Source organism: Anser anser (assembly GCF_964211835.1).
Source record: "Anser anser genome assembly, chromosome: 8".
NCBI lineage: Eukaryota > Metazoa > Chordata > Aves > Anseriformes > Anatidae > Anser > Anser anser.
Genome location: NC_139728.1, coordinates 3527444 through 3551802, shown reverse-complemented (window position 1 = coordinate 3551802; position 24359 = coordinate 3527444). Strand labels below are relative to the sequence as shown.

The 24359-nt window shown below is 35.5% G+C and overlaps 1 long non-coding RNA gene across 1 annotated transcript in view; it reads right to left on the bottom strand.

The window, feature by feature from the left end:
• LOC310903743 overlaps window positions 1-24359 on the bottom strand; it is a 136201-nt gene that overhangs the window by 93573 nt on the left and 18269 nt on the right. The window contains exons 4-5 of the long non-coding RNA XR_014587766.1: window positions 16166-16246; window positions 3756-3841 (exon numbers count right to left, since the gene is read on the bottom strand). This is a non-coding gene — a long non-coding RNA (uncharacterized lncRNA). The remainder of the gene's footprint in view (window positions 1-3755; window positions 3842-16165; window positions 16247-24359) is intronic.

Sequence of the window (24359 nt, the reverse complement as noted above, 5' to 3'; positions counted from 1 at the left end):
CTATATTTATCTAAAACTTTGTCATTCACAAATACAGCACTCCAGTCAAGCACTAACCACTGCTGAGATGAGTGGAATAATTACTACTTAGGTCTCAAATCAGTCTTATTTAAGTCATACTAATCACAGTTGTATTGTCATTTTTGCCATGTCATATTTTAATTAACTTGTGACCAATTCTAGCTTCCAGATCCTTCCCTACAGTACTGCTGCCTTCCAGTGTGGCAGCCTACTCGTTGCTATGATCGGTTGTACTACTGTTGCTAATTTCTCTAAGTGTAGATTTTTTTTGCTTGTCTGTACTAAATTTCCTATCAGTCATACTTGTTCTCTCTTTTCAGCTCAACTAATCCTGAATTCCCCCTTGGGGAACAATTTCAACATGAGCATGAGAGATTACTCTCCTCTGCTCCCTTTCTCTCCAACCCATTGTGTCAGTTAGGGCATCTCCTAGAACAACATGCCACATAGACATGAACATTGCTAGTTAAAACAGACAAGTGAACCTGGACCACTCACTTCATAATTAATTACTGTACTATCATAGTAAGGAAAGAAAGGAAAGCCCTGATTGGTTTCCTTGGGACAAAGTTCAAATTATTTATCAGTCTCAAGAGGATGGAAAGTTAGGACCTAGTGAAGGTGAGACTTAAACCCTACCAACAAAGACTTGAACATTTAGAAAGTGACCTGCAAATGCACACTGAGGGACTGTGTCTGGTGCGAAGGGCACCATGACTCCCATCTGACCTTGACATATGAGTTTATCTTTTCTGGTAACCAGAATGCAGTTGTAAGAGGAAAGGAAAGCAAGACCAGTGAACATGTGAAGATCTAGTGTCACAGACTGCTTTAGCACTATAGCATTTTGGTGCTGTAAAGAGTTCAGGTCCCCAGAAGCCATGAAGCACTGTGAAGTTTTCCAGTAGAGCTAGCATCTCCTGACTGCTCTCAGGGTGAAGTCTCCTACTGGTGATTCGGTACTCCATTTTAATGCCTTAACTCACCTATGGTCTGTCCAAGGAGCTGATACGCCTCTCACTGTACCTAAAATGTGTTATGACACCCTACATTTCTGTGAGTGCCCTTTTAGGAATAAGTCTCATCACAAACAGGAAAAGCGAAGACAACAATATGGAGGAGCACAGAAAAGCGGTACAATAATAATATTATAAAGCATGCTAAGCAGTGATCTCTCCTGGCTACCTGCTACTGCTGTCAAGATTCTGGTAAGCCCTAAAGCACAGGAAGTCTGTGATAGAGGGCAGACCTTGCACTGACAGTAACTGGAAATGCAGTCATGACAAGAGGGGAAGGTACTGCCTTTGCTGAAAAACATATGTAGCAATAATTACAATCGTAGTATATAAAAGTAATTAGTAAGGCAGAGAAACAAATATGTGACAGATTTTCCAATGTAAAGGTCCAATGTAAATATTACACTTCTCTTGTTGTACTTGTGTTTTTTCAAAATAGTTCATTTGTCTGTGTCCTAAACGCTTATAGATACTGAGGACATTTTCAGATTTCTTTGTGTTCAACATAAAATTTAAAATAAACTACAGAGACAGGTGGTTTAGAAAACAAATCAGAGCCAGTGCAATTACAGCGGGACTGGACTTGCCTTAGGAATGTAGTGTGGCTATCTGCAAAACAGATTCTATTTTAAATCCCAGTGGGAAACTAAGAATGAAAAGTAGTTATTACTGACATGCTGTTCCTGTGTGTTACTTCATTTGGATTTGGACATGCAGTGTTAGGATATAAATGGGTGAAAGAATATACTACCATCACTTATTTTACTTTTGTACATTCTTGCACAATCTTATCTTTACTTACGTAAATACACTAAAATAAAGAGATTATTATTGTGATTAAGGTTAACCAAATGCTAATATGATTTACAAAATTAGAGCCTTAAAAAGCAAATAGTTTCAAATACAAAGGAGTAAACCCAGTCATCTCTCTGCTCTTTCCCTCTCACTTCTTTGAATTGTTTTACTTTCACAATCTCCTTTTGTAACAGCATCCACAGCATATATGCTGCATACCAAGGAGACAACCGTATGTTTGATTTTATTTTTTGCAAGCCCTTATTAAAATAAGGGCTGAACTTAATATTACATATATGGAATTGCAGTTGAACATGTTTATTTTCTGTAACCGTGACAACAGCTGTTTTACATGGATAAGGGTGCCTGTGTGTTACCAGTCATATATTCTTTTAAGAAGGAATATAGAACCCTGTGCAAGACACTTACTCATCACTTCGAACGACTGCTTCCAGCCCCCTCTGTGTCCTACACCTGTAACATCTCATCAGAAGGCGATAGCTTATAGTAGTACTGTTACCAGCTCCAATGATCAACCTCATCAAGCAGCCTGTTCTGGACGTGCCATCCTTTACCACATACATTCCCATGGCCCTCTGTCCCACCAGGAGCCAATGACCCTTCAACATCAATACTAAACATAGGCAAAGCATTTGAATATAAACTGTTCTCCAACTTGATGACCCTGGTACTTGAACCTTAACACCAACTCCAGATCTCATCTCTTATCCCTGGTTGAGTGATCTTTTCACACCCCAGAGCTAAAAGATTGTTGTCAGGTGGCACATGCAGGTCTCAGGTCTTAGACCAGTGTAACAGCCCCTTTCAAAATTCACACCTTATGCTAGCTTATTTGTCCAATGTTCAACTCTTAAATCTGCTCTGGATATTCTTTCTAGTAACAAAAAGTGACCTTAACCAGCACTTTTGGAATCACACCTCTTCCGTTACTTGAATCTCTTTTTCACTTTGCTGTATTCTACCCAGCCCCTAAAGTCACATATCTAAGTTTTGGTAGGTCCCTGTCAGCACCAGTCCTTACCTTAGCCTGGCAGCACCTTCTGAATCGCCATGTTATTCTGAATTATAGCCATATAATATCCCAGACACCACCCTGCACTGGTTTTACACCAGCACCTCCTTCCTTCACATCATTTGTGAGAACCTTGCCTTGAATTAAAAGATGTATTTGAAAGCAGCCAGGCACCAACCGCGCATTTTAACCTCTGCTGACACAGCCTCAACCTTGCCCCTAGACTTAGCGCTTCTTGACCCTCCACCTAAAAAGTAGCAGTGTAGACTCATCCAAGAAGCTGCAATATCATAAAAATTATCCCATTTATTGTCTACCTTAAAGACTTGTATTTTATTACTGGAAAATCTAGCTGTCTTTCACTTTCATTTGAAAAGTGGAATCCTATATAATACTGAGATATTGCTCTGCTATTCCAACAGGAATACCATTTCAACCTGCCCTGTGCTTTTTTTTTTTTTTTAAATACAATGATGCAAGGTAATGACAAAGAAAAATAATGATTTAAGAAAGGGAGTATAGGCTGTCATCGTGCATCTGGAAATAGTATGTTGGCCTGCACTGAAAGCAGGTGCAGACAAAAGTGCAGCAGAAGTATCAAAGGTGCTTGGATCTTTTTATTTTAGGTATCAGTGCCAGAGAAATATGAAAACTCTGAATTGTCAATGTAAATACATTCAGAAAGCACCAGTTAAAAACTATCCCAATAGGAACAACACACTTTTTTTTCAGGAGAGAAAATAAAGAACAGAGGAAAGAATTTAATAAGCCTAACAAATGCCATGCCTTTGCTTGAAGAAGTGAGCAAACACTGAAGAGGGTCACTATGAGTCAACAATAATACTTAACAACACTTCCCAAGGGACACATACTGGAAATAATAGCGCTACCTTATGTTTCTTCAACAGAGCTTAAAAATGCCTTCAGACTCCTCTCTCGCTCCCTCACACATGCACCTGTACGTAACTGCACATGCCTACAATATAAATACATATGCATTTAGTAAGTATATACATATATATAGTGTATACATATTGTACATATACGTATAATAACAAAGGTTTGTGTATATAACATACATATTTGTTAAATACAAGCTCTCTGATCCACTACAGCCACTACCGAGAAGCAAAATCTACTGCACTATAAAGGTCTTTTTTTTGATGGGGGTGGGCAGGGAAGGGACACACACAAAACAGTACGTCTCTTATTAAGAAGAAATGCATTAATGCAAGTATTTTGGGGGAAATCAATGCAACTCCAACCTTGACTCTTTCTTCAAGGAGAAATAAGAGAAGGTCTCCACCTGTGCAACAATTTTTTTTCAGCCGTTACCTGCAGCTTGAAAACGTTGTTACCAAAAAAATGAAATGGACCTTCTTCTTATGGGGATTATCCTGTGTGATATTTATAGCTTGCCCTAGATACCTCTCCTCCTTAGTATGTCATATTGACAGAGCATCCTTGTTTGTGCTTCAGATACATTAATTCAGAGCAATGTGGGCCCATGTAATATTTTGCTAAGGTGCCAAAGGATCTCACTGAAGACCTAAAAGTAAGCCATGCAGAGAGAGTAGACTGTTTTATTAGATTTAAATCCCATGAAAAACAGGGAATCCTATGGCCAAACATATTGCTTATTTGCATTAAACAGAAAACAAAAATCATTCTAGTCAGTAAGGATATTTGTGCTGCTGTGTTTTTTCTTGTACTTTTCCTTCTCTTTGTTGTGACAGACCTATTCCTTATAAATACTATAAGGAAATTAGTCTTAATCATTCCTTCTCCTCAAACCATGTTTCAATAATGTCTCTAGGGCATTAACTAGCATGCATTGAACTATTCTGAAAGCCTAAAGTTGGCATATCACAATGTTGGTTTATTTTTCTTGCTACCCATAGGTACATTATTTCAGAATTATTTAAGCAGGGAACTCTCACTGGATTTTGTGTTCTTTCTGTGCAAGTATCAAAAGGTTCTTAAAATATTTTATCATGTATAAAGTACATTATCAGATATGCCAAATAATTTTCAGATGAATGCATTTTCCTTTATTCCACTAAATAAATTCAATCTAGTTACCTCCTGAAATTTAGCCTACACCGAAGTCTGATCCAGTGTGATTTTTCACCTGTCTATAGCAATATGTTTAGCTGTATGGAATTGTTTAGGTGGAACAGCAGCCCCCTCAGCATCACTTTTTTAATTAGCTTGTTTCAGCATCCTACAAGACATGGTCTACAGAAACACACAAAGTTCTCAGAGTAGTGAGGTACTGACAGAAGGTGGTATCTCTGCAGAGGGTCCCATCAGGAGGAAGCTGCTAGGAAGAAAGGATGGAAGAGTGGTATGATAGGCCTGTAGGTGAAGCTGGAAGCAGTGATACGAAGGCAGTGGCCCACTGAATGACCATAGAACACACAATAGGCGACAAACCCTAGATTTGGAAACAAACATCTCCCAAATTTCTGAGAGATAGCCATGTGAAGGAAACAAGGGCAAAGGACTGAATGGCAGCAAGGCAGCTCTTTATTGCAGATCCTTGCCCTGTCTGACTAGAATTTGCTCACTGCTGCTCCGTCCCTTTCACCCAGACCTGTCCCCACTGCTTCCTTCCTGGCAGCATTCCCAGCAGACAATCCAAAGCAGCAGCCTCAGGACATGTACCCTGCTACACTCAGGGAACAATCCTAAGTTTTAGATCTGTCATTATAAAGCACATTAGCAGAACCGTTGTATTTATTACTGCAACAATCAAAGCACAGACATAAAAAATAAAGTGTGACTTATCTATCAGATTTATTTAATGGAATTGTCATCCACCCATGAGCAGATAATAGAGATTGCAAAATGTTCTGTTCACATTGCTTTGAGTTGTGACGTAAAAATAGAAAATTATTTCACTAGCCCCAATTCTCAAAACATTTTTCTATTACTTACAAATGGCACAAGATGGCAGAAGTTTGGCATTATTAATAACAGTTATAATGAAATAACCTGAAACATAAAATATGAGATTGAGTAGTTTCTTCGGATCTCGCAGTTTTACAAGCTATACTAAAGTAGACTTGTACATTGAAGTGACCAGTGGTTTTGCAACACTGTGTAGTTATATAATCAAAGTTATAAGCCTCTGGGAAATACAAGTTACTCGTGTCCAGTATTCATTAGACATGTGAGTTTGCCTATACTTATTTTTTGCTTCCCCAGTGATATTGGTTTCCCTCCATCCATTCCCTAGTTTTTTTATTTCATTTACACATTTACAGTTCTGTATAAAAGGAAGAAACGATGAACTTCTTGCTCTATACTATCAGACAGTTATTCCTCTCTACACAGAGATGTAATTAACACTCTTTCCTACTGACTTTATTTAACCTATTTTCAAGGTAAGGCACATACACTTCAGAGCTCTCTTACAATGACTCTAATAATCTTAAATTATACATTTGTCTAGAATGCAATACACTTTCATTTATTATTGTAATAATACCTTTCCTAACTATACAAATAAAAGGTTAAATCTATGGGAAGATTCAAAGGTTCTACAGGCAGTGCTGGGATCAAACTGTATTTTACTAAAATTCCAGATCTGATCTAAAGTTAACCATTTGAGAAGTTTTATACTTGACAGTGGTGCACTTGACATAACTGACAAGACAGCTAGCAAAAAAAAAAATCTAAGCCCAGCTGATTCCATCTTGCAGGAGTATTTTCAGTGCTCCTGAAGCCATGATAGCCACAAAAGAGCTTCTATACTTACAAGTTTCTCAGTTTTTCCTAGCTATATTAGTAGGATTGGGAGGAAAAAAAAATGATGCCTAATACTGTAAATCATGCTTCTCTCCAGGCTTACTGGACATACATTTCTCCACATATACATCTAAATAAGTTGAACTATTAGCTATATAGCACTGTCTTTTTCAGATAGTAGGTCTTGAATTCCAACCTGATCCTTACAACTACTCATCTTTGCTTTCCATTAAAGATTGCTTGTTTTTAAATAATTGTAGAATTTTCAAGATGCATTTGGTAGATGTATTATCTTATTCCATCACACAGTGAAGAAATCATAACACTTAATGTCTGATGATTAGTTTCCATATCATGTGAAAATCCACCCCCACACACCCCTTTTTCTTTGAATGTAGGCTGAATCAAGTCCCAAAACTCAAGTTTCTTTCTTAGATCTCAAGACTATGTAATTGTGATTAATGGATACATGCACAAGGCCTCAGTAAAGTAGCCTAAAGCAGACAATTTTGCAAAAAAACTTCTTAAGTATTAGATTTTTATTTCCTCCTCTGCACAGCCTGCCCAAAAAGGGTTAAACACATAGTAACAAACCTCATTATTTTCAAAGTCACTTTTAGATTCTCAGATTTTGTTTTCCTAAAAAAGTCCTAATGAATATGTGTATCAGAAGAGCAAAGGAACAGCGTTTAGAAAACCTTTTTTCCATTTAGGAAGCACCCTCCATTGCCAGCTGCCACTGAGAGACTGAGCCCTGTGGGAAGAATTCTGCTCCTTCTACAATAGCACTTCTTCAGCTGTTTGGCCATAGGCTACATACATCAAGAAGGAACATCCTCACTGCCAGATACATTACAGTCTTCAGTGAGAATTATCTAATTTCAGCAAGGAAGGGCTTTATCCCTCTCTTTGCTGAATGCAACTGAAATAGATGAAGACAGACATGTTCCTCCGACACAGTCAGTACCTGAAGTACCACTCAATAGTATGTAATAACAAGTACAGCAGCAATGGAATAATCAAATATAAGCCTGTCAAAGAACAGGAGATCTCTTAGCAACCAAAAGTGCTTCACAGCATCAGCTTATGGATTGTTTGACGATGCAATTACAACACACAGGATTAGATATCACAAAGTAACAGGATAATGAAAGAATGTTGTTCAAACCAGAATTAAAAAAAAGAAGGAAAAGAAAAAAAGAAAAAAAAAAAAGCCTGCACTAGAATGGAATGTTCTAGCTAAAGTAATGAAACGTTAATAAATATTTAATTTTAATACTATTTTTGTAAGATGAATTCTTTGAGGCTTCATTCAATTATTGCAACTTCGTAATTTCCATTTATTTGAAGGAATATGCCACTGAATCTTCAACTGCTGAACCAGTATTTTCTAGCAATGAGATTATTGTTTTACAAAAATTGGATGTTAATGCTGTTGATGTATGGCTATAGACTAAAACTCTGTAATTCAGAAAACTTGTCTATGTTCTTTGGCAATGCTACAGCTCTGAGAGCAATGAGGGTTGATAGTAACTGAGACGAACATCTAATTTCAGCAGGTTTTAGACCTTTCACCTGTCACATGCATAAACATTGAGTTGTTTTTAATTCCTTAAAAAATGAGTCCTCCACAAAATTTTTGTAAAAATTTCAATTATGAATTATAAATTCTGAACATATACTAGTAGATTTTCAAGGCTTTCAGCACATAGATGGGAAAGAAACTGGTCTTGTAAGTCAGTCAGTGTATTACACCTCATAATTAAGTATTTGCAGGCATGAAATTTTAGTCTAAATTAGTTGGATGGAATAAGGGTATTGATATCTGTAAAACATCTTGGTCTTCCTTGTATTGATTATACATATTTTTGTCTTTTAACAGTTAGAAAGTCAGAATTTACTATACAACCACTGACTTGTAAATGTAGCTACACCTCAGACAAAAGAACAAATAACTTAAAGGCCTACTCCTCTTGTGCACTATATTGGCTTGGCTCCCTTGAGAATTCATTAATTTATGCTCACTGATCAGGGTCAAGACCCTTTAAAGCCTGAAGTGACTCAGGAAGAAGTACAGACAACATCATTTTCCTCTGAAAAAAAACTTGTTAATACAGTAAATCAGCCAAAGAATTTTAAAATTCTTTGATAATTTCCAAGAGTCTTTTGCCTCAGATGAAAGTCTATTGGAAACAAGATTAAGTATTGTTATTCACCCATATTAAAAAAAATAGATGGAGAATATAGGAAGTGGATAACCATAAGGATAGGATGCTGTTTCTTATTACCAGCTTCAAATTGCCTTTGCTTGTTTTCTCAAAACATTGCAAATGTCTCAAACATGGCTCTTTGTACAACACCGAGTCATGATTTCACTTAATTGGCTTTTTTTACCTTTCCACAGAAAATTCCTTAGAAATTTCTTTCTCTGACACTTCATCTTTATTCTCTGTGTGAAATGCTGTAAGTGGAAATAGAATAAAAGGAACAAGGGAATTATATCTTCTAAAAATCAAACTCTCAATACTTTACAGTCACCACTGATAGCAAACTGCTGAGTAATGAATGCCAGATAAACCACGTAGAACAAGAAAGGGGTGGGATCATTGAAAAAGACTGTAGCAGATGCATGCCATTCTCTCTCTAACCCTACAGAAAAACAATCTGCCATATGAAAAGATAGGACATTCCAAGCGGGAAAGAGGTAGAAGTGAGCACAGATCAGCTGCTCCCTCTGCTACACTTCTCTTCTAATATGGAAATACAAATGTCAAATGCAGCATTTCACAAACAGGAAAAATAGAGTAATATTCTGGCCCTGCACTTTCTAAGAGAAGAAGGATCAGATCCAGACTGTGACTGACTCTTAAGGAAGATTTGCTGCTATGCACCTTCTGGACTAAAACTATTATTTCATTTTTTTTGAGATCCCTCACCCCTCATGGGTGATAAACAATAGCCAGGGTCACTCTTTTCCATGGCTTGCTCACCTTCTCCTCTTGAGAGAAATGTACAAAACAAATGCCCCCAAAAAGATGTATTCTCCTTTGACCCTTTTCAGGACTTTTATCAGGATGTGTGACATACTGGCCTAAACAATTTTAAGCTTAAATAAAAAACTAGTGAAGACCTAGTATATCTGTATTTCTGGGCCAACGCATAACTAATTTATGCTAATATATATACAAATACATAATACATGCACATTATAGATACATGCACAAAGATACCATAATATACACATTCTCTAAATAAAATTTTAAAAATGAGGGCTCTTTTCTTTTGATGTTGGTATTAATTCATGGGTAACAAGATATCCTGTATGGTCATTTTCTTCTAAGGTAAACTAGGAAAGATCAAGATCATGTAATGAATAAAGGCCACAGCATCTAGAGAAATGAAATTAACCTGACATGACTCTGAGATCTAGTAATCATAGACAAGGACTAGGAAGAAGACGAAACAAGGCTGATAAGTTCTTCAGTCAAAGATACATTTTAGAATGTTAAGTCTATTATCATAAATTTTCTTAAAGTTCACAAGTGGATACAAACATGCATTTTACATTATTATGCATTTGATCAGGAAACAAAATCAAAGATTTAAAAAAAATAAGAGATTAAAAAGCAAACTTGCCTCAGTTATCCATGTGTTATGTATTGAATTCAGATGTAATTTTGGGGGGAGCTTTTTCAAATAATTTCAGGGTAAAAGAGTCTAAGACTGAAACTGGGCAATCAGCCTTTTGTAACCAGAACCCTTGGCTTTCAAAAGACTAAAGAAATAATACTAAGAAGTAAATGTTGTTATATCTCTATGCCATTAATACATACCTCATACAGAACTAGGACCTCACACAGTTTCCCTTAGTCAGGATTTCTAACTTGGCCCACAGTATAAGAAACAAGCCAACCACACTATTCAATCTATGGCTGTCTGGTTCTGTGTGTGTAATGAATGAATATACTTAGTCCAGTTTTATCATAATTGATCTCAGCTGTCTTATCTGTCACATTTGTAAATAAAGAATCCATACTTATCTTACATCCATAGTAAATCGTTATTTTTTGGACTCTTTTTGGAGAATTTTTTGGAGAGCCTTCACAGCATCACATAGGGGAAGGAACACAGCATTTTCCTTTGCTACTGTGTCCCTGCTGTGGGCACAGCCACAGGGCTGCCAATCTTCAGGTTGGAAGCATTCACTTTACTTGAAGGTCTGTTTGGAGATTTTAATAATAAAACACTCTAAGAATAACCAAATATTGGAGAGGAGAGAATTTTTGCAAAAATATGCTTTTGCCATATTTTATCCATCAAGCTGTTATTTCTGAAACAAAGAACTACCTGAACTTCACAAAGTCAAGTGTATCTCTATGAATTATTTAACTTTGGCCATTTCAACATAAAGCAATAACAGATCAAAAGCAGCATTATTATCCATATTTCAGTTATTAATGTGCATCAGAATTATATAACTCATGTTACAGTATTTACCTTAATATTGATATACTTCAAACAAATTAGGTTCTACTAGAAGTAAATCTTCCCTATCCTTCTCAAAATAGCAGAAGTTTCTATTAGCTGATATCTTTACAGTTCTCCCAGAATGTTCAGTCTTATCTGGATTTGACCTTGTCTGTGCCTTACCTTTTTTAGTACACTTTAAGCTTGTTTGAATTTTTCAAAAACCTCTGGGTTCACAAGCATTCGGATCGACAGACAACATAGCAGTGAAGAGTATAACAGCATATACCAGACAAATGCACACTACAGAAGATTGGCATTTTTTAAGGCTCTTGATGACAATGATAATAAAATGTACCTAGTTTTTTTTGAAGGTTTCAGATTTCCACAGCACCTGTATTAACTCCGAGCATCTGTACTGTTTTAGTCTCAAGCACACAGATTATGCCTTATGCCATCCATCATTCTGGCATGCTAGTACAGGGTGCACCTGTGTGCCTAAGTAAAGACAGACCAAAGGAAAAATGCTAGCTTCTTCGTTATTATGTGAACAGTCCATTGAGAGAAGTAAAAATTTCTCTCCCTTCCCATTTCCATTTTTTTCTCCCAGTAAATCTTTCAAGGTTAACATTATTGAACACATCAAGCCACATTTGTCTCTAAACTTCTGGAGCTCATGATGAAATTCTGATACAATCACATCATTTGATACAGAATTAAACCAGGAATGCGTTCCATCAGTGCTTTTCATGCTATTTCTGCTGTATTTCTGCTATTTCTGCAAATTACATGCTTTGCAAAAAAAAAAAAAGTCACAGATTAATATTCCCAAAAAGCAATCAAAAATCTTCCTGTCTCTCACTTCCATTCCTCCCATTTTGCTTTGCTGAGAAATAAAGCCACTGGCCGTGGTAGCACCTTTGATAAATGACTTGGGGAATATTTTTGGATGTGTTCCCTCTCTCAGCTATGTAAATTGCAAAAAGTTTTTCTGCAGACCCTATATACCATGGAGGTAGGTTTAACCATTCAGTAAGCACACCAGCTGAATGTGTGTTTCAGTGCTGGAAAGAATAATAAAGCACTTCAGCTGGAAACCTAAAAATACATGATGACAGACACACTGAATATTCAGAAAGAGAAAATTTTTCACCAAAACTAAACAAAATTTCCTCTGAATGAATAATAAAAATTGTATTATTGCTACATGACAAATACAGACAGAATTAAGCTTCTAGCTTTAGTAGACTACATCCATTTTCATTCTTACTTTACTAATTATACTGGGTATTTTTGAAAATATTACATATTCCCATCAAATAATAAGCCTAACAATTATTTTAAAAGACGACATAGTTCTATATACAGTAATTTCTTTATCAGTATGTTTTATTATTCATTTTTCATCACAAACAGTGATAAACTTGTAACGACAAGTAAAATTTTATCACCAGGATGGTGATAAACTAAATATATAAATATATTTAAATTTTCTCCTACTCTTTAGCATAAAATAGCAATGATCTTAGTTTAACTAAGAAGTAAAATGAGAGCTAATTTAGCTACAAGAAAAGTTTGACTATGCAGCCTTGGGATGAAATTTCACTGCAAATGAGACATTTCCAATGAGAATCAGCCAGTCATACTTGCCTTTTTCCTGGGCCTAGGAGCAATACAGATGCAGCTTATCCACTCAATCACTTCTGACCTCCTCAGTTTTGTTGGATTTTGTTGATTTTTTTTGTTGTTGTTAGTGGTGGTTTTTTATGTTTGTTTATTTTCCAAAGGGGTGTTTAAATAAGGTATCTAAATGTATTTTATGTCAAACAGTCCAAGAATATGCATTAACAGAACTGACTTTGGTTCTTATACCTAAGAATAATTATAGAAATCATTTTATCTGTCATGTGAAGGACCCAGAATAAAATTAACTGTCACAAAGCATTATGTCATGTCACCACACACATGCACACACACATTTTGTACTTGGAATATTGCAGTTGTTCACTTTCTCTCCTGCAAAGAGACAGTCTAAGGTGGCAGCTTTCCTCAGGGAATGTGTCATCAGAGTCCCCATTAGGGCCTTTTCCATGGAGACAGCTTTTTCCTGCATCACAGAGGAAGTTCTGCTCTTCTTGAAAGCTTACTAGTTTTAAATTAAAGGAAGTCTCATCATATTGCTTTTTAGAAGAGAGGAAAAAGAGAGGTGTGTTGGATGGTATAAGAGTAAGACGCAACATAATGTACATTTTCAAAATCTTGCTTATATAATTTGTGTCTCGGAAGTTCTTCAGATTTGCATTGCTCTATCTACCTTAGTTCTATTAATTCCTACTCACAGATTCACTGTCAGAATTTCACTGACAGCACCAAATCTGTTTCATAAGCAGGACTACGGCTCCTTTTTGAACTAGCATAGCTTAGTCTTGTTGTTGCCTGGATTTCATCCGAATCTATAAATATCAACTACCTGTTATACATTTGTGTCTGATAGACAGTAGTTTCTTCAAACAGAACATAAAACTGTTTCAGCAAAAAGCATAAATAATAATAAAATATCTCTGACAATGTGAAGAATCCTCTTAATAGTCCCACTTGACTCAAGGGAAAATAAAAAGGTCCTTATACTTTAGAAGACTGTATCTGGACAAGGACTTGGCACCTTTGTTCAAGAGAAGACAAAGTTGGATTTAGGAAGTGTCATTTTCTCAGGTCTTGAAGCAGTTTGCAATGCTGTCGGTGTTGGGAAGATGCAGTGTGAGCTACTTCCACTCAGGTACGTTCTAAGAGCAAGGGGGGAGGAAAAAAAAACAAAAGGGCAGGAAAAGACAGGCTTCCTCTAAAAGTCTGTGAGATTTTTACTTTTGCTGTTTCAAACAGGACAGAAATATTCATATAAAGCATGCAAAATTCAGTCTTATTAAATTATTTCTGAATAATTTTAAATCATCCTTTCTGAGCTGAATGCGTTTATATAAATAATTATGTACACGTGTATGTATACATATAAAATATATATTAGCTCTCACTGCAGTTTGAAAAACTACCATGTAAAATTTATTTTTATCAAAAAATGGCAGACTAGCTACTACGCAAGTACCTATGGTTGCGGAGCTACTGAAGTTTTAGGTGAGTCACAAAAAGTTCAAAAACAACACCATTTTAGTTCTTCAGAAAAAAATACGTAGTTTAATTTTCCTTCTGGTTTAATGAAATGCAAACTTCAAAAATACACTAGAAGCAGAAAAAATGATAAATTAACAAAGAAAAAGAGTTTAAAATTAATATTCCACCTACTAAAGCACAAAATGTACCACCTCCCACATAATACAGCAATCTACAACGAGTTAGGGTTATTTCACAAGAATCCAAACCTATCTAACCATTAACCTTTCCCTTTACCTCTTCAAAACATATCCCGTAAAGTTTTCTTTTTCATATTTTTGAAAATACATTCTTCCCTTATAAACAGTGGTGGTGAAGATTAGAAAACAGATGACAGAATTATATGGAAAAAGCATAAACCAAGACCAAAAGTACTAGCAAGCAAACTCTTACATCACAGTTTTCATTTAGATAAATTTCAACTTTGTAATGAAATATTTTTCACTACAGAGAATGAATTAGCTGTACTGCACATTTTAGTGAGCCTTCCAATCTTTTAAATGATACTTTAAATAAGTTAGAAATCAGTGAGCATTATGTTTGGTGGGAGGAAGAACTACGCACTGGTATTCAAGAAAACACAGTCATATGACTACAATCTATTGTAGTCATTCAATACTGATTTACCATATCAGGATATAAATTTGGTCCCAATAAACACATCCCCGATGAATTTCTGGAATTCCCAAGTACAGCAGTAAAATAAATAAGGTATGAATATACACCTAAAGTGAAGGATCTACCTAAGCAGCTTACTTGAATGGCATTTTGGGGTATCAGTGGTACAAAAAACAGGTTGACTAAAGACGTCACATACGATCCACAGGTAAGATTCACCTCATTTAACATTAGCCACCTAGTATCAAGCAATCAGGAGACTAGTTCACCCCATCTTTCAAGGCTTCCATCACCACTGGAAGAGAACTTCCAGGCAATGGCTTTCTTCCTGTGACAGGCTGCTCAGGGAGGTGAAGCAACACTGAAAGTGACTTATAGCCTCTGAGGTTCTCCTGTGCACTTAGATCTGAACACATGACAAAATTCTAACACTAAATTAATGTCGTGTCCCCAGGTTAATGATAATAAAAGGAGAATTAGCAAAACAATTCAGTTACATTTCCTCCTTTTCCATCTCCTGCTATTTTAGAGTGAAAAGGAGAACAAAAATATTTGAGGATTTCTGCACTTGCATCTCACAGTTCTGTATTATTCTCCTCTTTCGTGAGCAGCAGTGTGAGAATCCACATGAAGCAAGCAGCAAGGGCAAAAGCGAATGTTATTAAGCAGAAAAGCAATGAGACATTTCAGAATAGAATATTTGAAAATTTTAAGAACTGTGCAGTTCCCCTCCATGCACCTCTCATTTCTTTTATAAGTATGTATAGTTCATATTCCCACACTGTGTGAGGATGACTAACGTGAGACATTAAAGTAACACTTTTAGTCTAGTTGAATAATAACAATTCAGAAGACAGATTGCAAATTTCACTAGAAAGCAAAACTGTACAAAATCCCATTCAGAGTCTCCCCATGCATCAGTGAATAGCAACTAACTTCTTTAGCATTACTCCAGGAGTTCACTGCCACCATTTTAAAGAAATTCAGCACCCTTCACATGTTAATGGTTAAGACACCAACTGCTGTTAACAACAGTAGCAGAACGATGCCATAGCAACTACTGTTCAAATACCTGAAGAAAATAGCAGCTCCTGCCCCGTAGTTATACCCCCTATCTATTTAATATGATTTTGCATGGAAAACTGGAAACTTTTGCATGGAAAATCCTGGCATCAGGATGTTAAACTGTATTATCATTACCCATGTAAATTCAGCACAATATACTGCAATCACAGCATACCTAGGAAAATTAATTTTTCATGACTTTCATACATGCAAAAAATGCAACTGCTCTTACCAGTGACTTTTGACTTCCTTGGTGAGATATTCTGTTTCCTGCTGCGCGCTGACTTACTGTATTTTATCATCTGTTATGATCCTTAAAGATAAAGAACTTTTATTTTATGGTTCATAGAGAACACAGTGGCAAAAATTTTTAGCCTTCTAGCCCTTGCAATTTTTTCAAGCTCTTCCTGTCATAGACGCTTTGTCTTTTTTCATCTCAGTGAGCTCTTTCATGTCACTGACTTATATAGGGGAATATCAAGCAATACAAGTTTCCTTTGGTATTAATTCTTATAGCATCTGTAGTTCTACTGATTCAGTCATTTGCATTTGTTTAATCAGGACCTGGAACAATTCATTAGAATGAAAGGTCATTAAGGTAATGGATGTTTATTTTTAATTACTAACGTATAGCACATGAAATTTAACATGAGTCTCTTTAATTCAGAAACTGAGATAAAAGGCAATGGCTACTGTTGTAGTAAAAACATTACTAATTTTTTTGGACAAGGCTGTAAGACTTTAAAGACAAAAACTGAATCCAAAGAACATAGCCTTAAATAGATATGTTGTCCCTCTTTTAAACAAACAAGGTAGAACATAAGCAGCATCTGGTAGAGCACATCACATAACAGACCAAAAGAAGTTGATTTACAAGGGCATTTGCGTGCTCAGAGCTTCAAGTGTGATTTTGGTCAGAAAAGTTCTTTTGAAAGTCCATTAGCTGAGAAGTCCACATCAGTGGAAACAAAGATCTGACTTGAAGTCCCTATTTTGTAAACCTGCACTTTCACTTCACTCCTCATGCAAATAGTTACAGCAGCTTTGCGGTAGGTACTCACATGAACAAGGCATAGCAGATTATGCCTATACCCTTGACCCTATCATACAATGTCATGAGCACATGAAGCTGTTAGAATACGTAGTCCAGTTTTATAGAGAGTTTGCAAGATGAGAATATGTCCTATACAAATTATTATTATTATTATTATTATTATCATTATCATTATTTATTATTATTATTATTATTTGTTACTGGAAAGATCTGGAGTTTACTTGTCCTAATCTGGATGTAGCACACACAAAATACTCAGCCTTACCCTCCCTAAGCATGGCACTGGCTCAGTGCCTCCACGTTTATTCACCTGCCCCTGCCTGTACCAGAAGAGGGAGCAGCTGGGCATCCAATTCACCTCAATAACTGCAGTCCTTTGCAATTCTAGGCATCTCTCACAGGCTACTTGCCTAGGTTCTGTCTGGAGCCTTAGAGAGATAGGAAGGGATGAGACTTCCTCTAGAATTCATCTTTCTCTCCTTTAACTACAGGAGGAAAGTAGACAAACTACTTATGCTAGACACTAAACCTCCTATTGTTCAACTGTCCACAGACTATTCAGTATAACATACAGTTTATACAGAACCCTCAGTAATTACTTAGCCTAGCTTACTGATATTTAGAGTTTCATACCTACCCCAGGAACCAGCACACAGTCTGTGGCCTCTTCCTGGTTTCCCTAAATCTTTGCTCTGTGCCCCAAAGAACTAAAGTGCAGAAGAAATCCATGTCTTTATTTCCCATCCTCCCATTTGCATCTTGTGAACCTGAAGTCAGTGTTTATTTTCTTATTTAAAATACACATAATAGCAACTGCTTTAAAGGAATGTACTGTGGTTTAATTGCAACATGCTCTGAAATCTCTGAAAGATGCTGTGGAAAAGGAAAGGATTATTATTCTGCAATCTGTATAGCACAGTATATTTGAAAAATGATGACAAAGATGCATGTTGCTATTTCCTAGGAGAATGTCCCTTAGTATTCTTTTGTTTGTTTGTTTTTATTTTTATTAAAAATATGAAAAATATAACTCTTCATTTCAGAAGTCAACAGCTTTTCCTACTTTCCATTCTGGAAATAGAGTTTTCTGTTTATCTACAGTAATACCAGCAATCATATAGCATAAACTTAATTAATTATCCTACTTGAAAACATTACAAAAAAAGAAACTTAGCAGAATACTCAAAGCCACCCATATAGATGAACTGGAATAATAGTAATAAGAGATAACTTTTTGATTTGCTAATCTGGAATTCACTCTCCTTTCAGAAGATATTCCTACAAAAGTTATCAATATCACACAGGAACTGTGAGCAACCCAAATTCTAACAATAATATATGAATCATTTTAATTACTGCAACTGTGAACAAGTTTTCAGAGACTTATTAGATCAACAGAATGATTTAATGTCAGTGAATTTTTCTAGAAACTTTCTATTAAAAAAGAAAAAAAAAGTTGAGCCCTGAGAAAACATCAAGTGTGTATATATATATATATATATATATATAAAGGCTCAAAACTGGTCTTATTCAGGATAAAGAAGAAGAGAATTTCAGCTAAATGAAAGCATGTCAAGCTAAGGAACTTCATACTGAAAGCTGAAAAGCAATCCTATACACAGGCCCTCATGTTTAACTTTAGAACTTAGTTCTGTGGTAAAAACTAGTACACATAATATTATTCTTATTTTCAATCTATTTAATCTGCTTGAATTTAATATGGCACAATCTATTTAATGATATATTTCATACTGCCTGTGTCTACATTTTCACTTGACATTTCACAAATTGTGTTTTTCACAATGTGTACATTTATTAACTTACTATAAAACAGTTGCCATTTTCTTGAGTCCTAATATATTTGTATTCAATAGAAAAAGCAAGTATATGCCACAGTGATGTTAATATATCAAGGCACTAATCAGGAAAAAAAACATTTTGAAAAGCACTGTGTTTTTTAAATTGCATTCATGCAAAGAAAAATCAACTAAAACCACCTCCCCACCTAATTGGCTATTCTAATCCATAGACCTGTCACATAAAGAACAGAACTGCCAGAAATATTCAGTGTTCATGTTGTCACTACGATTAAAATCAAAAAGGAGTATCACCATTCCCTTTAAAGGGGAAGAATTAAGATTTTTTTACTGTAACAAAATACCACGAAATACACATGCGATATGAAAATAGAGTGTTTCTGTTTTTATAATCCTCATCTTTCTTTAAGCAGTTTTCCTACAAAAAATAAAAAACTCCTAGAAAAGTAAAAAGGTAATAAGGGAAAAAAAAAAAAAAAAGAGTATTAACTGAATCAGCTTAGCTACTTTTTACTTCTCAACTATTAAAATCTACATTACATTCTAACTGGAATTTGGAAGTATTTACATTTTTCATAGTTGAGGAACAAAGAGAAGGTGAAAGTCAAGAGCCAACAATGAGAGAAAAGGAAGGATGAGAACTACGCAGATTTTTTAGCTCTCACCTTATGTAGCTACGGGATTTCAAATAACCTCTTTCACTATCATCTTGGTTTTTTGCAGCTGCAGTAACTGGGAAGAGCAAGATCTCTCTGGTGAGAGATTCTGAGCTGTTGTGGGTTAACCCCGGACTGTAGCTACACACCTCAGCCAGCCCCTCTTCCCCAGCAAGATTTTCTGTTTTGAAGAAAATTAACCTCAACCTAGACAGACCTGGTAAATGAGTCTTTACAAAGAAAAACCTCACACTTTCTCTGTTGACTTCTTTGTGCCTTTGTTTCTTTTTTTTTTTTTTCCCCATGTTGGAAACTGTTAGCACGGATGGGTCACTTGCAAAAAATGTAATGGCTTTCATGAGAAGGTAGTTTTACAAAAGGCCCATAAAACTGCTTCACCTCTGAGTCTTCTTGATCACATAGCTACATTTGACATTTATGTTACAAAGATACATTTATACTCTGTTGCTACCATACACATTAAAATTTATTTTACAATGGTCCTAATTCTCTACTGCTTGTCAGCACTTTATCTTTGACTTTTCTTATTCTTCTTTCATTGTCTAAAGTAAGCTATTGTTCTCCATCCCTTAGGAATCCATACACTGTATGTATCGCACACACAGATGCAACAATATATAAAAGGCTGTAGTTTGAGGTTCATACACAGCATTGCCTCATGTGAAAGAAATAGTCCTGTTCTCTTCAGGCCTCCACAAATTTTAACCACAACCTCTTCCATTCTGGCCAACACACACAATAGCGAAGTGGCACGGCAGTGGATTGAGCTGAAAGTATAACCAACGCTTCTTCCAGAAACTTCTAAGAACTTTCCATCAAATTATAGCTTCAGTTCTCAACTGAAATGAGAGGAATTGCCATCCTTTGGGTTCAAATCACAGAGGGTTGGATTTTCAAAGAAAATTTTAGAAGTATGAGTTCTGGTAAACAAATTGGTATTTCCTTTTTCCCTGTCCTCAGTCCTTTCAACATTAGCCCATCATCACGTATCATAAATAATATTAATTTAAAAATAATTTTATAAACATTAAAGGATTGTACTGTTTTAAATATCAAGGGCTTGATCCTAATATAATTATATTATTATATTTTAATATAATTAAATTTGAAGTCTACATTCAGACATGTCATTGAATTTAATTTTTTTCCATAGAATAGACTCTGATGATCTCACAGACATTGTCTCAATGCCATGTTTTAAATTTTAGCTGCCTGCAGCAACTAATTTGGCAAAAGACTTCTAATTTTGGCCAAGAAATATTGCAGTATAAAACTCCTGAGAAGAACTAGGCCTCTCTACTCCTCAAATTTTCGTTTTGCATCGCTGAAATAATCTCACAAATCATAGTGAAAAATAACATTTATTTTCTGCTGTCCAGACTTCAACCAGAAGGAAAAGAAAAATACATAAATGCTTACTGTGCAATAGCAATCAAAAGAGATGACACACCACTCAGTGCCAGTCTGTAGATGTAACCTAAAAGGACCCTGAAAAGCTTCAAAATTTATTTTTTGGAAAAAGAAAATGTAAATATACTTCTTTGTAGTTACAGCTTACTCCAGGTGGTCCAAACTTTTCCAGTCTTAATGATTCAATGATTCTATGATTTGACAAAGCACTTTTTTTCCCTTCAGAATTCTTTAACATTGCCAGATACATTCATTGGATTTGTTTGAATAAGGGGGGGGGGGGGGGGGAGGGTTATTATACATAAAATTCTTATTTTCTTTAAGAAAATGGCACTTAAAATTCCACCTTCAATTATTTCTAGTTTCAGAAAACAACTTCCATATCCTAAATGGAGTATTAAAGAAGAGAAATAAAGTAGAGCTGTACAACGCAAAGGGTTTCCAACCTTCTTAAAAATTACTTTCTGGTAGTCTTGAGCAGAGCTACTAATTGTCAATTCAGTATTGCATTTCATTTCTTTAGACCAGATTTAGCAAGAGAGCTGAGTGAAGAGAGGCACTGGGGAAGATATATGCAACTTAAGCCTTGCAGGCTTTTATGTTTAGATCAAAGGGTATTGATTTACAATTCTAAGAATGAAAACAGTGGTGAAGAAACCAGTAAGGTTTTAAGCAAAGTTCTGAGATCAGTGACAGACCTGATTTTAGCTAAGAATTCCACCAAATAAAAACAAAGCCATTGGCCATGTCAGAAACAAACGTCTTCCTTTTCCTAACCTACCCATAATATTAGCAACTATATTATTGGAATAAATAAATAAAGCTACACACACCACCACCACACCTTTATCTCCCAGCATAATCACAAAATGAATTTAAGTGAAAAGCTGGTGAACCACATGAAAAATAGCAATAGGTAAAAGAAAAGCAAAGTCTCTATTATTTAGCACAGTATGCTCTTGTTCAAAAATAAGTACAAAACCATTGCTGACTCTGCAATAAGGACACACATTCTCTTAAAGATGTAGTCCACAGGTAGGAGGACTCTTTTTTTTTCTTTTAACATTTTCTTTTTCTCCTCAACATCATGCAGATGAGCGACAGTGAGGAACACAGCCTAATGACAATTCAAGGTAGAAATTGAGGTTAGCTTACTCTGACAGTTGTCAAAACTCAAAAAGCAAATATAGCTGGAGTCCAGAAAAAAAAATAAAAATAGACTGGGCTGAGAGGTGGGGGTGGAAGTTACTTGTTTTTGTTAGAGGACAGCTGCTTATTTTTAAGTCTTTTAACCTTTTTTAGTGATAGCATTCCAATGTGTCCTTTTACCAATAGAAACAAAAAGCTTTTTGAAGGAAAGTGAACAATATCAATTTTAATATCATTCGTTCATGTGCAAACTCCTCCTTTTGGTTAGTCAACTGATTATTTTTTTTAAACCTTATTAAGACAGCAACAAATCAATAATGCTAAATGAAATAACGCTTATTACAAAGAAAACACAAGATAGCATGAGTTTTACAAAAAGCTTCCATTTGCTCAACCAAGATTACAAAAGGAATGAAGCTTGAGGTCTATGATTCATAGAATTATTAAGGTTGGACTGAATATACCTGACTGATTAAGCACATCTCTTATGAAAACTGTTCACTTTTCACTTTAAAACATTGAGTAAAAGCAGGAGAATGAACAGTTTATAAGCTACCACGTCCTACTAGTAACATCATTCTTGACGTATCAGCTTCCCTGTTATGTCCTACTACTTCTCTCAGCAGCACCAGTCACAGTAATCCTCACAAGGATTATCTCTCTCCCACCACAATATACTAGTCAAGCTCTGCCTTCATCCCATCTACTTCCTCCCTGGTCCACAGTGCTACTAATTATTCCTGTTTTCTTCTCCAAAAGAAATTTTTGTCAGCTTCACAAACAATAGATCAATAGCATAGAAATTCTAGCTTTTTCCCTAAGGCCTAGAGAGATGTTTGGGGCAGACATCTGTTATTTAGGAAGAGAATTTGGACCATTTTCTATATGGATTACTGTCATAAATGGAGCTCCAAACTTGGGCTTCATCTCAGGAGATGCAATACGTAAGTTTAAGTTTGTAGTCATCCCAGAAATCATTTTGAATTCTGTAAAAAATTTAAAAATAAAAAACACATTTCAAGTTTTACTCATTAAGTTTTACTCCCTTCCACAATTTCTGTTTTTTCCAACAGTTCCCCAAAAGCTACCTAACACCAAAAATGTTTGATGCAAAATGTGCAAAAATATTTAAAATTTCTTAACAATTTTTCCTTCAAAAATAATTTTTACAATGCCATTTACTTCACTAGATACGTAATTTGTTCAAATCAACATTAACCCATTTAAAGCAACTGAAACGGCTATGCGGATGTTTATGAATTTTATTCTTTTTCTAATTTGGTATAAATAAAAAGTCATGGAAGTATTTCATGTAGGTATAACCAGCATTTTATTCCTACAGCCCAAATCTGTCTTAAACCTAAAACTATTTAGGTGTAAGAAAAATAAAGAAAACAGTGCTGCAGCTGTTAGTCTGCACTGGAAGACAGAAGAACAAAGCAAACAAGGCAGTGTAATGCAGAACAGCTTGAAGAAAAGTGGTTGTTTACTATCACTGCAATAAAGCTTTGTTGTTAGGAATGGTAATAAAGGCAATGATTAGAAAAGAATCTAAATCTCCCTTACTACAATGCCCAAATGTAGGTGTCAAATTCTGCTCAAGAAAAGCTCCATGGGAACAAGAGCTTCAGCAGAATAGCATACTTCTTCCCAAATCTATTACTAAATGTATGTGGTAAGTAGATATGATTAAACTTCAGATTTCTTAGGTGATGGTATTTCAGCTGGATGGTAATATATTATAGTCCCTGTCCTCCCAAATGCAAACAAACAAAGCATGCTTTTTTTTCCCTAACATCATTTTCTCTGAAAAGCAGCAGCTTCTTATCAGCAAATGGGTATGCTGACTTTTCTATGTGAAAGTCAAGACAAAAAAAGGGATTTTTTTTTTGGTAGGACATAAAGCATTAGTAAAAAGTTTTTTCTAAAATGACCAAACATAACAAATGTATTAATTTATTTGTACATATTTAATTTGTACAATTATATTTTTTTTTCATTTCTTGTGCTCAGTAGCCATTTATTTGTCATTCAGGCTTTATGAATGAATTCAATTTGTAGTTAATAATAAATACAACTTGACCATGAACAGCTGGTAACACAGACATCATCAGCTTTTGTGCCATCTTATAAAAGGTTCTTTCCTCTCTGTGGCAGTTTCTACAGCTTAAAAGAAAGCACCAACCATGTAGTCTCTTGAGCAAACATTTTATCAAGTACTTCAGTGAACCTAATAGGAATAATAATGCATAATTTCTCAAGCAACAATGCCCATCACCAGTTTAAATCTCAAAATACACGAGAGTATACAGATAGCTA